The sequence below is a fragment of the Myxine glutinosa genome, chromosome 4 (assembly GCF_964187855.1).
Source record: "Myxine glutinosa chromosome 4, kmMyxGlut1.1, whole genome shotgun sequence".
Classification (NCBI taxonomy): Eukaryota; Metazoa; Chordata; class Myxini; order Myxiniformes; family Myxinidae; genus Myxine; species Myxine glutinosa.
Genome location: NC_136264.1, coordinates 111639430 through 111654429, shown reverse-complemented (window position 1 = coordinate 111654429; position 15000 = coordinate 111639430). Strand labels below are relative to the sequence as shown.

The 15000-nt window shown below is 40.2% G+C and overlaps 1 protein-coding gene across 2 annotated transcripts in view; it reads right to left on the bottom strand.

Moving 5' to 3' along the window:
- Nucleotides 1–15000, bottom strand: part of LOC137425085 (growth/differentiation factor 10) — a 59933-nt gene that overhangs the window by 43751 nt on the left and 1182 nt on the right. The gene's annotated exons all lie outside the window — the stretch shown is intronic.

The following is a 15000-nucleotide window of genomic DNA, read 5'->3' as shown; positions in this document are numbered from 1 at the left end:
TCTTTTCAGCGATTCCTTGGTGGATGTACTGGTATGTTTAGGGTCATTGTCATGTTGCAAAGTCCACCTTCGGTTGAGCTTCAACTTTCCGACAGATGGCCTCACATTATCCTCAAGCACCCTCTGGTACAATTAAGAATTCATAGTGGATTCTATGATGGTGAGCTACCCAGGCCCTGATGCAGCAAAGCTGCCCCAAACCATAATATTTCCACCACCATGCTTTACAGTTGGTATCAGGTTCTTGGGGTCAAATGCTGTCTTTGGTTTTCGCCAAACATGTCTTCTGGTACTGTGGCCAAATAGCTCTACCTTTGACTCATCTGTCCAGAGCACATTGTTCCAGAAGTGCTGGTCTTTGCCTCGGTGTTCATTGGCAAACTTTAGTCTTGCCCTGATGTTCTTTCTGGACAGCAAAGGTTTCCTCCTGGCACATCTCCCATGTAGATCAAATTTGTGCAGCCTCTTTCTAATGGTAGACTCGTGCACTTTGACATCAACAGTGGCAAGAGCTACCTGTAGGTCCCGTGATGACATTCTGGGGTTCTTAGATACTTCTTTCAGCATCTTGTGGTCTGCTCTCGGGCTGAACTTGCTGGGGTGGCCTGGCCTGAACAAGTTGGCAGTTGTTTGGAATCTTCTCCACTTGTAGATGATCTTCCGGAACAGTCGAATGATTGATTTCAAATTGTTTGGAGATCTTTTTAAATCCCTTCCCAGACTCGTAGGCATCTATAACATTCTTTCTGAAGGCCCCAGAGAGCTATTTTGATCTAGGCATGGTGACGCCGCACACTTCAACAACAAAGAGCAAACCAAACGAAATGTCTGAGGTTTAAATAAGACAGGTTCCTCCAAGATCCTCTCTAACGATGTTCTAATCATTTGCACCTGAGCTGGTGCATCTGATTCTAATTTTAGGTATTTTAAGTAGTGATAAATGTAGGGGTGTACTTACTTTTTCCACATGCGAAATTTGCATTTATGTTTATTTAAATTATACAATTGACTACAAAATGTACATGTTTCATGATATTTGTTATGTTATATCACCTTTATCTATCAATATTGTTGAAATGAAGATCAAATAGCTGTATGTTGAAATATGTTGAAAAAGTCAAAACTTTACATGGGGTGTACTTACTTTTTCATGTGACTGTATGTTGGTGAAGCTGGGAGAAGATTGGGCAATCACTTCTGTGAATACTTGCTCGATGTACGAACCAACAGCACAGACCTCTCCAAGCCGGTTGCTCTACACTTTTACCTTCTCAGACATACATACGTACAGCCATATGGCAGTCTACGGTATCTTTCTCTATTCCAGCATCATGGACAGATACAAGCGCGAAGAGCAATGACATCTTCAGGATCGGCACGTTGGCTCCCAATGGGATCAATGAGAGCTTTTCTTTCATTTCGGCTTCTCATCCCCGACAACATTTCAATCCTTTCCCTTTCTCTTCCTGTTTTTCCCTTTTTTACATTAATTTGTTTTATCCAGCTTCCCTCACCTGTTGCTCTTCTCTCTATTTTGCTTCTCTTCACCGTTTTCTCTTTTCTTTCCTCTCCTCTTTATATCAGTCCTCTTTATTTAATTTTAATTCTTATTTTTAAAACTTTTATTTTTTATATTTTTTATTATATTTTTAAATTACCTATTTATTCATTTATTACCTTCATTTATATTGTAGTATTTATTATAATGTATTCATTATGTAGACCCCCGCCCCACCCCCACATGCTCCCCGACTCCTGAACACCGTACCCACGCTGACACACTCCCCTTGTAGCCAACCTACCCAATCACACCCAACTACTTCACTTGAGAGGGTGGAGACGTTTCTGGCAACCGTCGACTCTGCTTCTGTAACTGGCCAGGATGTCATCAGAGCACGTGTCAAATAACCTACTCTGCTGCTCTTGAACATCCTCTTTCGGCTTTTTTTGCCCTATCATTTGCTCTTGGATATCTTCCATCCACTTGGAAATCTGCCGACATCCTTGGACCTTGGATATCCTTAGATTGGACTTGGAAATCCACTTGGAAATCCACCAACATCACTGCATTACATAAATATTGTTTAAAAACAAAATATACTCTTAACTACAGACCTATTTGCTTACTTCCAATCATCAGCAAGGTCATGCAATCCATCATTGCAGTTGACATCAAATCCATCCTTTTCTCCAACAACCTCATCTCAGATCATCAGTTCAGATTCAGACCTAGTCACTCTACCTTGGGGATGCTGCTTCTGCTCTTCCAACAATGTATGGAGGCCCTCAATTTCAGACATGAGATCAGGGCCGTCTCTCTAGCCATATCCCGAGCATTTGATACGGTCTGACACCCTGCCTTGCCCTCCATGCTCTCTGTCTATGACACCTATGGCCAAAACTACTCTTGGATTATTTATTCCTCTACTCCTCCACTATCTTAGCCGTGTGGATCTCAATGGAACCTTTTCTTCTCCTCTCCCTGTCAAGGCTGGAGTGCCCAAGGCAGTGTTCTAGGCCCCATCTTATCTTCATCAATGATCTCTTTCACTCTGGAAAATCCTCTATATCTTTGCTCATGACCACACTGTCTCCCTTAGCATCCCTCATCCTTCAGACAGGTAGGCAGCAACCTCTTCTCTCTCTCCGCAGACCTTAGTAGTTTCACGAGCTGATCAAACATCTGGAATATGTCATTTAATACGGTGAAATCTCATAATCTCTCTTACTCTGTCTGACCAAAAGACCATCAGGAGAACCCTCCCATCTACTATCTAAACAATCCTCTTGAAGAGGTTCAGTCACTCAAACTTTTGGGCTTTATCATTACCCATTGTCTTTCTTGGGCAAACCACATGTCTAAGTTGTCCTCCAGAGGAAGCTGTTGACTGGGAATGCTTCATCATGCAAAGTCTTTCCTTGGCACATCTGACTTTCACCTACCTACAAGGCCTTCACCTACCTACAAGGCCTTCACCTGCAGCTTGGTGGATGATTGCTCTCCCATGCTCAGCTTGATACTTAATACAGCTCAGCTTGATACCAAAAGAGGTGGGATGGAAATCAAGGCCTTCAGGATCAATGGAATCTTCCCTGATGAAGCTGAGTCTATGGACCTATCACATTATCTTTTCTACCCCTATTAACCCTCCCTGATCCCACCTCTTTTCAGGTTTCCAGTTTTTCCTTCCACTTCTGTGATTAAAGGTTTGTGACTGTATTCTTCCCGTTCACCCCTTGTCCTCCCCATTGTCTCATCCTTTGCCATTCCTTATCCCTCCAAGTGGCCCTCTATTGGTCTGTCCCACACCCCCTTTTTTACTGTTCTTTTCATTCTGTTATGTCTGAGTCCATTCCGTGGTCTTACTCCTCCACAAGCATCGACACTATCAATTATTATTATTTTATACTGTAAAGCCCTGCTTGTCCTTTCTCCCGGATCACGTAATGACCAACCTTCCATCGAATCTCTCCTGTGATCATCAAACCTCTGCCCTTCTTGAAACCTCTGACCATGTTCTTGCCAAACCCCATTTCCCCCTGGGTATTATAACAGCAACCTATTAACACAGGCCAACTAGCAGGGACTGCCATTTGCCCTCATATAAGGATTGGGCTGCCATCTCTACAGCATCAAACATTGATTCTACCTGGGGATACCTTCACAAACGCCTACTTTCTCACGTGTATCGGTTATCCCATCCTGCCTGCAGCTATTCTATCCATCCTCTAGGCCCTGGCATAATGAATCCTGCAGGGAGTTGGATATGGTCAAGTGGTGCGCTTTTTCAATATGGAAAGCAACCCAGAATAAGGGTAACTTTATGTCACTGCATTAGGATCACAACATTAGGATCCATCCCGAGGCAAACCAGATAACATGAATTTGCAAATTTCAATGCTGAGCTGTCCAACCTGTGTCTTTTGACAAAGTCATGTTGGCACCTTGTAAATTCCATGTCTGGTTTATGCTCCTCCTCTAACCCCTCTGTAACCCCAAAGGTATCTCTGCAGACTCTGCCCGATATAACGCAGATTGCCTTAACTCCATGTTTACCACCAATTTTTGTGTATCCAACTCATCACATTCTGTCCCCATATGACTGACTTGTATGTGCTGTGGACTATATTGTGTGTCCCTCTCACACGAGAAGGTAAAGAAAGTTATATCTAGCCTCGAGCCTGGTTTTGCGATGAGCCAAAATGGCATCAGTTCCCATGTTCTCTCATCGTGCTCTGCTGTGCTGTTGCTCTTGCTTCTCCTCTGTTTGCACTTCTCGTGCTATCCTTCTCCTTTGGCAGCCTCTTGTCTGCCAGGAATTCAGCAGCTCTTCAGCAGTGTATAGCAGTCTATATAGAATTCAGCAGTCTATAGCTCTAACTAAGTTCATCTTACTCCAATCTGGAAGAAGAATGGTTCAAAACCAGATCCTATCAACTACAGGCCAGGTTGAAAATCCCATAAAAATCCCATAAGAAATTGGACCAGTAGAATCTACTGGTTTCATTAAGGAAAGTGAAATACTGGACGAGTATAAAATACCAACAAAAAAAACTGTAGTTCAATGAGACCTGTCGGAGACCAATATAATACCAATATATAAATGAACAGGATTGCTTGGATATATCTCAATTCGATATGGAACTGTGTGTTTTGCGTTTGTTTATAACAAAATATCATTAAAGTATTTTGGTTGGTCTTTGGGTTTTTAGACCAGTTATCTCTCATGGTGTCTGCAGGACAAGGAGAACTTAAATATTCTTTTTTACTAAATAATATTACCATACACGATTAATTTGGCAAAGTAGCAGTCTATAGCTCTAACTAAGTACATCATCCTTTTAGACAGAACATTAACTTATTGTGCCATTAACGAGAATTACTTGTGTATATTAAATGTCACGCAGGTTTTTAAGGAAATATTCGACCATTGTGTGCCATTTCCAAAATCCAAAGTGTGCTCGCACGATATAGGGGGTTTATATACGCAGATAGTCCTTCTGTGGCTGTAATTTCCGCATCATTTCAAACTCTTCATTCTGAGATTGAATAATTATGTTTCTGAAGGAATGACTCACCCACAACAAGTCATTAACCGTTCTCTGGCTGGAACCACCTCTTAACAAGTTTGCCCTCTGTTACACTAGTTAAATTCCCTCTTTTTTTCTCCACAAGACTCATGAAAGAACCAGGTTACAGAGGATGTGAATGGACAATTGGAGCAGGGCAACTCTTCAACACAATAAGCAAGAGAATGGACAAAGAAGAGGAAAGGAGAGAGAATTGGGGGGAAGGAAACACTGCAAACTGCAAATAAGAAAGTTTGGTAAAGAAGGGTTAATGAGGGTAACATAGTTTGTGGTTAAGAGTGGGATAATTAATAGATAATATATTGTGGGATAATTAATTATTTTGTAAAAAAAAAATCAAAAAATAAATTCCACTGATATTCTGGGGTATTATGTGTCGATCAGTGACAAAGAAAATCTCAATTTAGTCCATTTTAAGTTCAGTTTGTAATAACCAAATGTGAAAAATGCCAAGGGGTGTGAATACTTTCTGAAGGCGCTGTAGGCCAATCGTCTCATCTGCCAGCACCCGATTGTGGAAATTTCGAATTGAGATCCCATGGTGCCTTTTGAAAAGAAGAAGAGATCAGTGTGTGCTGGCACGGTGAGCAATGTCCTGTACCAAGTTAGTTAAATAATCAGCTTTATCCACAGTACATGGGAGTGACCAGAATATGAAAGGCATAATATGCCTTAACTGCCCATTAAATTGTGCTTAATTGCCTTCTAATGGCTTGCTTTGCAATCTGTATCTTGGGTTTTAGAAAATAAACTCACCCGACAAGTTTTTAATTTTTTTTTTTAAACAGCCTCAGCAACAACCTGACACCCCATGGCAGTATGCCATACATGTCCAAAGAGCCTCCTCTCCTGCTGGTCTCCTTTTCCTTTTCTTTGATGCATTTCCATTATACTTGTATTTTCAGGATCATGCTCATCCTTCCCAATTGTCCCTTCTCCATTTTTTTTTGTTATTATTATTTTATATTTACCACCTTGACGGCATTTCGCATACGTAATCTCTAGTCGTTCAAAATTTCAGGAGATTTTATTTCAGGAATTAGATTCCCTGTGTCAAACCAAGACTCAGGCCTCAGGCCTTGAGTTAAGACTCAGGCCTTATCCGGCTCCGAGGGACTCGTGATATGGACAGGAGGTACAACCGACCACCCCAGTGTCGTATATAAAGAGAGCCTGGCCAACTGAACCTTTAGGTGCCATTGAGCTGTATCGTTGTCGTTGTCTTACTGTTTTATAATAATTACATGGTAAATCACGATATTGCATTCTTAAATGTCGATTCCCTTAAATATATACTTCTGTTATGTATTTTTATTATTTTATTTTATCCAATGCTCCTTTATGTAATACCTTTTGTTGTAATCTAAAATGTTGCCTTATTTCTGGATAATTTGCATTTTTATTCCATACATTAATTTTGATGCACAATATACATGTTAATGAAATTTTATATGATTATTATTTCTGTATATACCGTATATTTGTAAGTTTTATGAAACACTGTTTCATTACCCTCGCCTGAGGAGAGGGTATTGTATTTGAGTCCGTCTGTTTGTCTACACAGAATAAGTATGATTTTCTCTGCAACCGTTGGTCCGATTGACAGGAAATTTTCATCATAGGTGCAACTCCACCTGTATAATTTTTGGTTCACGAGTTATCAAACAGAGTGACCACGATATTCGTCATGGGTGTGTGTCGGTCTGTGTGTCTGTCTGTCCGCAGCATAACTACCCGATGACATCATCCGCTCTTGATGAAACTTGGGTGGGAGGTTGATATCATGATCTAGTTGTGTCCTGCCGAGAGTGGGCGTATTGCACCCATTGTGGGCGGAGCCACGCCCGAAAAAGATGTCTTTTTAGGGTGTAATCGAGTTCAAGCTACATCTTCTCCGAGGGGTTTGATGGAATCTGACAGGGGTTTCGGTATTTGGTTAGGCCAATGTAATGTGTCTAGCCCCACGGAGCTCGATTTTTCATTTTCGCCCCAAGGTCAAGGTCACAAGGTCACCAAATTTAGAAAAGTCGATTTTTGATGGTTTTATTACATTGTTCGCTTCCTGATAGGGTGAAATATCGTACATGATCTTATATTTATCACATACATCATGAAATACAAGTTTTCCAACAAATTTCAGAATCTTCGACCTTTGACATTTGAAGGTCACAAAGGTCAAAGTTTAAAAGTTGTAGGAATCGAACCGAATTTTCGGTATTGTGTAGCTAACTAACCTCATAACTGATTATACATTATTTTCTATCTCATTTCAAGGTCAGTAACCTTCGTTTTGACATTTCCGAGCCTGGCATGTCCGGGCCTGTTTCGGTTATAGTCCGTCCTTTGTCATTGAATACCGCTCGCTTGTGAACCATCGTCATCTCCTGACTTGTTTAATGATAATGATGACGTCATAGGTCACGTAGTTCGGCCGCCATCTTGGAAAAACCGAAAAACATTACACCTCTATATCTCCAAAAGCGCTGAAAAGAAACAATTGAGACATGGCTCATTGCAAAGAACTCTCCATGGGGAATAAAATATGTTAATGATGTCATAGGTGCCTCCATTATGACGTCATAATTCGACAAGTATAAAACTTCATCCGATCAAGATGAAATTTCTTGAGCATAATCTAGGAATAAATTAGTTTAGAAAAAAATAATGATGACGTCATCGGTCACGTGGTTCGGCCGCCATATTTGTTTTAACACAAAAGCCTTAAAAACCACTGGAAATACATCCTGGCGAGGGTTTGCAATCTCTGATTGATCTTTCTTGTTATTACTGTAAACTTGCCAAATTCCACTGCCTTGTCCAGTGTTTGACGTTCCCCAAAAATCAAAATGATTGATTGATTCTGGGATTTTTTTTACGAGACAGAATCAAGAAAATGACAGAATTTTATTGGAACAAACCAGCACACCGCAAATTAAATCAACAGGATGAACGAACAAAATAATACATGACACTTGCTACAAAACACAGAGAATGAAACAGGAATTTCCAAACTGACGGCGGCATTAGTGATACATGTTTGTGGGGAATCATGGATGGGATGAACGGTGTCACATGATGACAACCGGTCAGATACGGCTAATAATGCTCTGGATGGATATCTAGCATTCGGACGCTGACAATAGTTATAGGATGTTGGTCCGGAATCCAAGCTCTCGGCATGAACACAGTCGAAAACTCAGCAGGTAAACAGATCATTTGAGTTTTTCACGACATGCATGACCACACTTTTACTGCTGAGTTCGCCTCCAGATTTTGAGTCTTGTATTCTCTGCTTTCGAATGTCTTGTTGCTTCCGCACAAATATGTGTGGCCTCGCAGTGTAGAACTTTCGCAGGAGTTTATCCTTCATATCATTGCAGGGCAGAATAGAAACATTGTGAGTGAGGTCACCAGCTTACTCAACGAGTTTCACGAATGACGTCTTCCCTTTTAGCTGGCATTCGACCTCTAAAGTAGCGCTCTCCAGTGACGAAGAGTTTCATTCCTATGTCCGAGCAATGGGTGAGACAGCCTTCCTTGTATTCCTTGAGCACAGTTTGAGCTGTTCAAATGGAGGGCAACATGGACCCTTGAAACCATGTGACCTGCGATCGGCCAATCGCAGCGCTCAGTGGATAGAATAATAGAACAATAGATGACCAGACTCTCTTTATATACAGCACTGGACCACCCTAAATACCAAAACATGGCTACCGTTTTTCAGCACCTTTGTCACATGTTTATAGCGTATGACAGGACATGGCGGGCACGCCGCTCTGAAGGAGAGACATACCCGGCAGGAGCGGCCCAGGTGCAATTGGCGGGTTCTGAGGACCAGTCAAATTCCACTTTTTTGTTTTGCCTTTTAAGGTGCTCATGTGACTGGAAGGCAGAGGTAGATCGATTCCATGTGTCGGAATAGCTGAAACGCAGTCACGTGACCATGGAGAAAAAATTGGGACCCCGGGTCTGGATGGTCCGAATGGCCCGAATGTTCTGGGCCCATAGTCATCCCTCTGTGTGCTGATGCAAATTTGATTGAGATCATCTCCAGCCCGAAAAAGTCTAGAAGCGCATCCAGGCGCCACTCTCACAACTCCGTGTGAAGCCAGTCTGTATTTGAAGAACCGGAGTTCTCCTGACCTCGAGCCCATGAGACAGAGGGTGAAGTCCATTCCGTTAATAGATCAGACCATCCCGTCAGAGTAGGGTTTTGATGTTTGGGCGATTTGGTAGATCTCTTAGCATGTGGTTTGAGGTCAAGGGGAGGCGGGAGGCACGCAGGAGTGCGACGTAATGGTGATCCGCTCGGGTACCTCGGGAAACAATTCTTTCAGCCAAGCTTGGTAGCACCCGTTGTGGGCTGCGGCACTTGACCGCACTGCGTGCAAGGTTGTGCTTACCAAATTGCCAGAATTGTGCTTATCGTCAACCAGTTTTGCTTTTGTGGTCCATTGTGGATTTTTGGGTTTACTCGGTCCCCGTTGGTGGATGAGGTAAGGGCGATGGGCAAGGGATGGGTGTGGCGAGGGTGTGGGACATTCTTATAAATGGGCACATTGTGGCCCGGTGATCTATCCATTTCCATGGTTGGTGATCTGGCGTGCAGCTATCCACATCTATAAAGTTACACGAGAGTCATACTACATCTTAAGTCCTACGTCGTGGGGTCTCGGTTGGATATAGGAGGCCGCACCAAGCAGTCCTGTCATCGGACACAACATTGGTGGCGGAAGTGCGGTCTTGGGATGTTAGCCTGCTTGGGATGAAGGGTTCCGAAGCCAGGTGGTCGGGGTAATTTCAACGCATTGAATAAGTGATCTGTTCACCTGATATCAAACCAACATTTCTTTAAATAATTAACTCGATCACAAAAATAATCCACCTATCAATAAATCCTTTATAAAAGGTGAACACAATTCCTAATGTTTAATGTGCCTGGTTTACTAACTAGAACCTCACGAGGACGCTGCAGACCAATGTATAAAGTATGATGATCAACCCTATGCTCATATAATATTTTGGAATTTTCGCAAATTATTGGTAATGAAGGACTGTCTATATATTACATACCACCTCCAAACCTCTTTCTTTTTCTTCAACCTCCCTTCACATTCTTATACTCTCCCTCTTCCTCCATTCCTCAATGTAATTTGTACAATTTAGCCCCCATACTCTAGTTCTTCATTCAGATCTCAAATCCACAATGAAGACGAGGCATTCGGCATATTGTACTCTTAAACGGCATATTGTACTCTTAAACGGCATATTGTCTGTGACAAATTACTCATTGCTGGCACTTTAGCAGTTGATAGTTGTAGTCACATAATTGATTGTCAGGAATCAAACCCAGGACCAGAAAGCCCAAAGGTAAGCAAGCCAACGATTGACATTTCGAACACACCAACTACCTCTACGACCCCCTCCCTCCCCCCAATGCTATAACTACGTATATAAATACACATGAATCAATAAGCAAAGCTGCTGCAAAAAGGTAAACTTTTAACTAGCTCTAAAAATAAATTGTGGAGCAAAAATTTATCAAGAAGAAATATTTTTTAAATATTTGTTATTTGGGCTTATTACCTTTTTACTGGTACCAAAGTCTCATGGAGAGGCTTCCACCGTCATATATATATCACATTATATGACGGATTAAGAGAGTATAGCAGACATTAGTGTATGCTTTCATCTATCTATAATTCCAGTAATCTCTGTGTGTATGTTTGTATGTTTGTATGTTTGTATGTTTGTATGTATGTATGTATGTATGTATGTATGTTTGTCTGTGACCGCTGTTTCTCGACAACCACGGGTCCGATATACTTGAAACTTGCCAGGTATATTGCTGGGGACCCGAGGATGTGCCTTTTCAAGGTTTCATATTAATCGGAGAAGTAGTTACCGAGCTATGTCCAAAAAACGATTCAACCAATCAGAGAGCAGCGAGCTATCACGTGTGCCGAACGTGGCGAACAGACTCTGCCTCGGACGGCACATGTGAGAGCGTATTCATTTATTTCACGTTGGAAAACTATGTTGCCGTTAAACTATGTTTTAAAACTAATTAAAACTAATTTGCGATTCATCGTAACTGCGATTTGCGACCTTCCGGACAGTGAAGACTGCACTTCCGGCAGCCAATCACAGAACGCGTTATTGCGTAGGCGTGGCCGATGTGAGAGCGAGCCGAGCCGACCGCGTGCGCCATTACGGTTCGTAATTCGATTTCTTCCGGGGAAAATAATAATTTCTCGATTTCTTATGTGCATTATTTCTCCCAATTCAGTCAGAGCGAAGGGCGGAAGCGAAGAGCGTTGTTTTTTTTGTTTACGGGCGTACGGGCGTACGGGCGGGGTAGAGCGTACGGGTTGCGTTATTTATTTTTTTTGGCAAGGAACGGGCACCCACGTACGGGCATGCCCTAGTCTATCTATAATTCCAGTAATCTCTGTGTGTATGTTTGTATGTTTGTATGTTTGTATGTTTGTCTGTGACCGCTGTTTCTCGACAACCACGGGTCCGATATACTTGAAACTTGCCAGGTATATTGCTGGGGACCCGAGGATGTGCCTTTTCAAGGTTTCATATTAATCGGACAAGTAGTTACCGAGCTATGGCGATTTCTTTACCAAACTCCGCAAGCCGTTCGCTTTGGACCAAACCATTTCATGTAAATAGAGGGGGGGGATTGTCACCGTACTCGCAAGCCGTTCGCTTTGGACCAAACCATTTCATGTAAATAGAGGGGGGGGGGATTGTCACCGTACTCGCAAGCCGTTCGCTTTGGACCAAACCATTTCATGTAAATAGAGGGGGGGGATTGTCACCGTACTCGCAAGCCGTTCGCTTTGGCTTTGCGAATGGACCAAACCATTTCATGTAAATAGAGGGGGGGGGATATAATTTTAGATATATATATAGTACGGGCATGCCCTAGTCTATCTATAATTCCAGTAATCTCTGTGTGTATGTATGTTTGTCTGTGACCGCTGTTTCTCGACAACCACGGGTCCGATATACTTTAAACTTGCCAGGTATATTGCTGGGGACCCGAGGATGTGCCTTTTCAAGGTTTCATATTAATCGGACAAGTAGTTACCGAGCTATGGCGATTTCTTTACCAAACTCCGCAAGCCGTTCGCTTTGGACCAAACCATTTCATGTAAATAGAGGGGGGGGGATTGTCACCGTACTCGCAAGCCGTTCGCTTTGGACCAAACCATTTCATGTAAATAGAGGGGGGGGATTGTCACCGTACTCGCAAGCCGTTCGCTTTGGCTTTGCGAATGGACCAAACCATTTCATGTAAATAGAGGGGGGGGGGGATATAATTTTAGATATATATATAGTACGGGCATGCCCTAGTTAATTATAAATACAATAGTAAGCAAAGAACAAACACATAGTACAGTATATGGGATATGAACCTGGATTTGAAGTATCTTGACCCGTTGATTTAGAATCAATTGAGATAGGGTACATCTTGACCCATTGATTTAGATTCAATTGAGACTTTTGGCCTGGGGAAGGCTGAGGAAGAATATAATATATTGGCCTGAGGAAGAATAGTCTATTGGCCTGAGGTAGAATAGGGTACATTGGCCAAAGGAAGAATAGAGTCTATTGGCCAAAGGAAGAATAGAGTCTATTGGCCAAAGGAAGAATAGAGTCTATTGGCCAAAGGAAGAATAGAGTCTATTGGCCATAAGGAAGCTTGAGGAAGAATACACTCTATTGGCCTGAGGAAGAATAGTCTATTGGCCATAAGGAAGAATACACTCTATTGGCCTGAGGAAGAATAGTCTATTGGCCATAAGGAAGAATAGACTCTATTGGCCTGGAAAGCTCACTGGGAAGCAGGTGAAACGTTGCCTGATACCGGATCTGCTCTTGCTTGTTCATAATGAGATTAATAGAGTAGATCATGTTCGTCCAGCCCCCACATAGCGGAGACGGGTTTTTGCAATCATGTGTGTGTGTGTGTGTGTGTGTGTGTGTGTGTGTGTGTGTGTGTGTGTGTGTGTGTGTGTGTGTGTGTGTGTGTGTGTGTGTGTGTGTAGACCATAATTTTTTACCATTTGAGCTTTTGTCATTAAATTTTCATCAACCTTTATCAGGAGAATACAGGGAAAAATAATTAATAATTGGGTCAAAATGTCAATGGGGCAAAGTCATAGTAACTATAAATAACCCTTATTAGCCCGGCCACAGCACAGCTGCACAAGACCACGGGTTTTCTTCCCCTTGGAAACGACTTCCAGGAATGTGGTTGCACGATAACATGGAGGCCCCTCCCTGCATACTGTTTATTTCTCGACAGGGAAAACAATCAAAAATTTTCAAGCTTTCTTCGGTAAATGCAGGGTGATAATGATAATAATAATAACAACAATATTAATCATGATAATATCGTACATAATGATAAAAATAATGATAATGGTGCATAATAAGTTATAATTATAATAATGATAATGGTACATAATGATAGTGATAATGGAACATAATAATAATGATAACGACAATAATGATAATGATACATAACGATAGTGATAATGGTACATAATAAGAATGATAACGACAATAATGATATATAATGGTACATAATAATAATGACTGACTCTGTCCAGGCCATTACTTTTTTGAGCTTTTCTCATCAAATTTTCAACAAACCCTTAGAGAACTCGAATTGATGAGGTAAAAATGTTAAAGTGTAAAGAGAGTCACAAAGTCAAAGAGTCACAATGGGTGCAAATAGACTTTATCAGCCATTCCGCAGCTCATCAAGCGCAAGACGGTTTTTTTTTGTTTGTTTTTATTTTATTTTAAATAATCGCTTCCATGTTTCTTCATTTATTTACTATTGAGCTTCAATGTGTCTTGTCCAGGCCATAACATTTTTACCATTTGAGCTTTTGTCATAAACTCTTCAACAAACTTTTATTATAAAATTATGGAGAACATTGATTAATAAAATATACAAAAAATAACTTTTAATCATTGTTTTCATGAGGTTTATTTGGAGAACAAAGCAGATGGACAGGCTTTGCATTTTGACATGCTTTCTTGTTACATTTTGGTGGGATGCACGTTTTTTCATACACACACATACACACACACACACACACATATATATATATATATATATATATATATATATATATATATATATATATATATATATATATATATACACATAGATATAAATATAGATATATATATATATATATAAATAGATATATATAATAGATATATATAAATAGATATATATATATATAAATAGATATATATATATATATATCTATATTGATATATATCTATATTTATATATATATATATATTTATATATTTATATATTTATATATCTATATTTATATATATATATATATATATATATATATATATATATATATATATATATATATATATAAATATAGATATATATAAATATAGATATATATATATATAAATATATATATAAATATATATATATATAAATATATAAAAATATATAAAAATATAAATATATATATATAAATACATATATATGTATTAGTAAAGGTACATACATACAATCAAGAAAAGCTACACAAGAGTGAGAGATATGATTGAGCCTTAATATACATTATAAGTATCACAAAATGTGACCTAAAAGTTAGCTTACCAAGACTTTTCTTGTGTATTCTCTTCAGTTTATTAACTACGGTATTAGTTTTTGAGTTTTATTTCCAGCAGAGATGGGGAGTTGGCCAATACAAGACAATTCATATTTCAACGTTTACTGATCTACAATTATTTTACTGCAAATAAACATGGCAATCTCAGTAAAATATATGCATGTGGTTATGCATGCATATATTTAAACAATGCAAATATATATATATATATAAAAACACACACACACACACA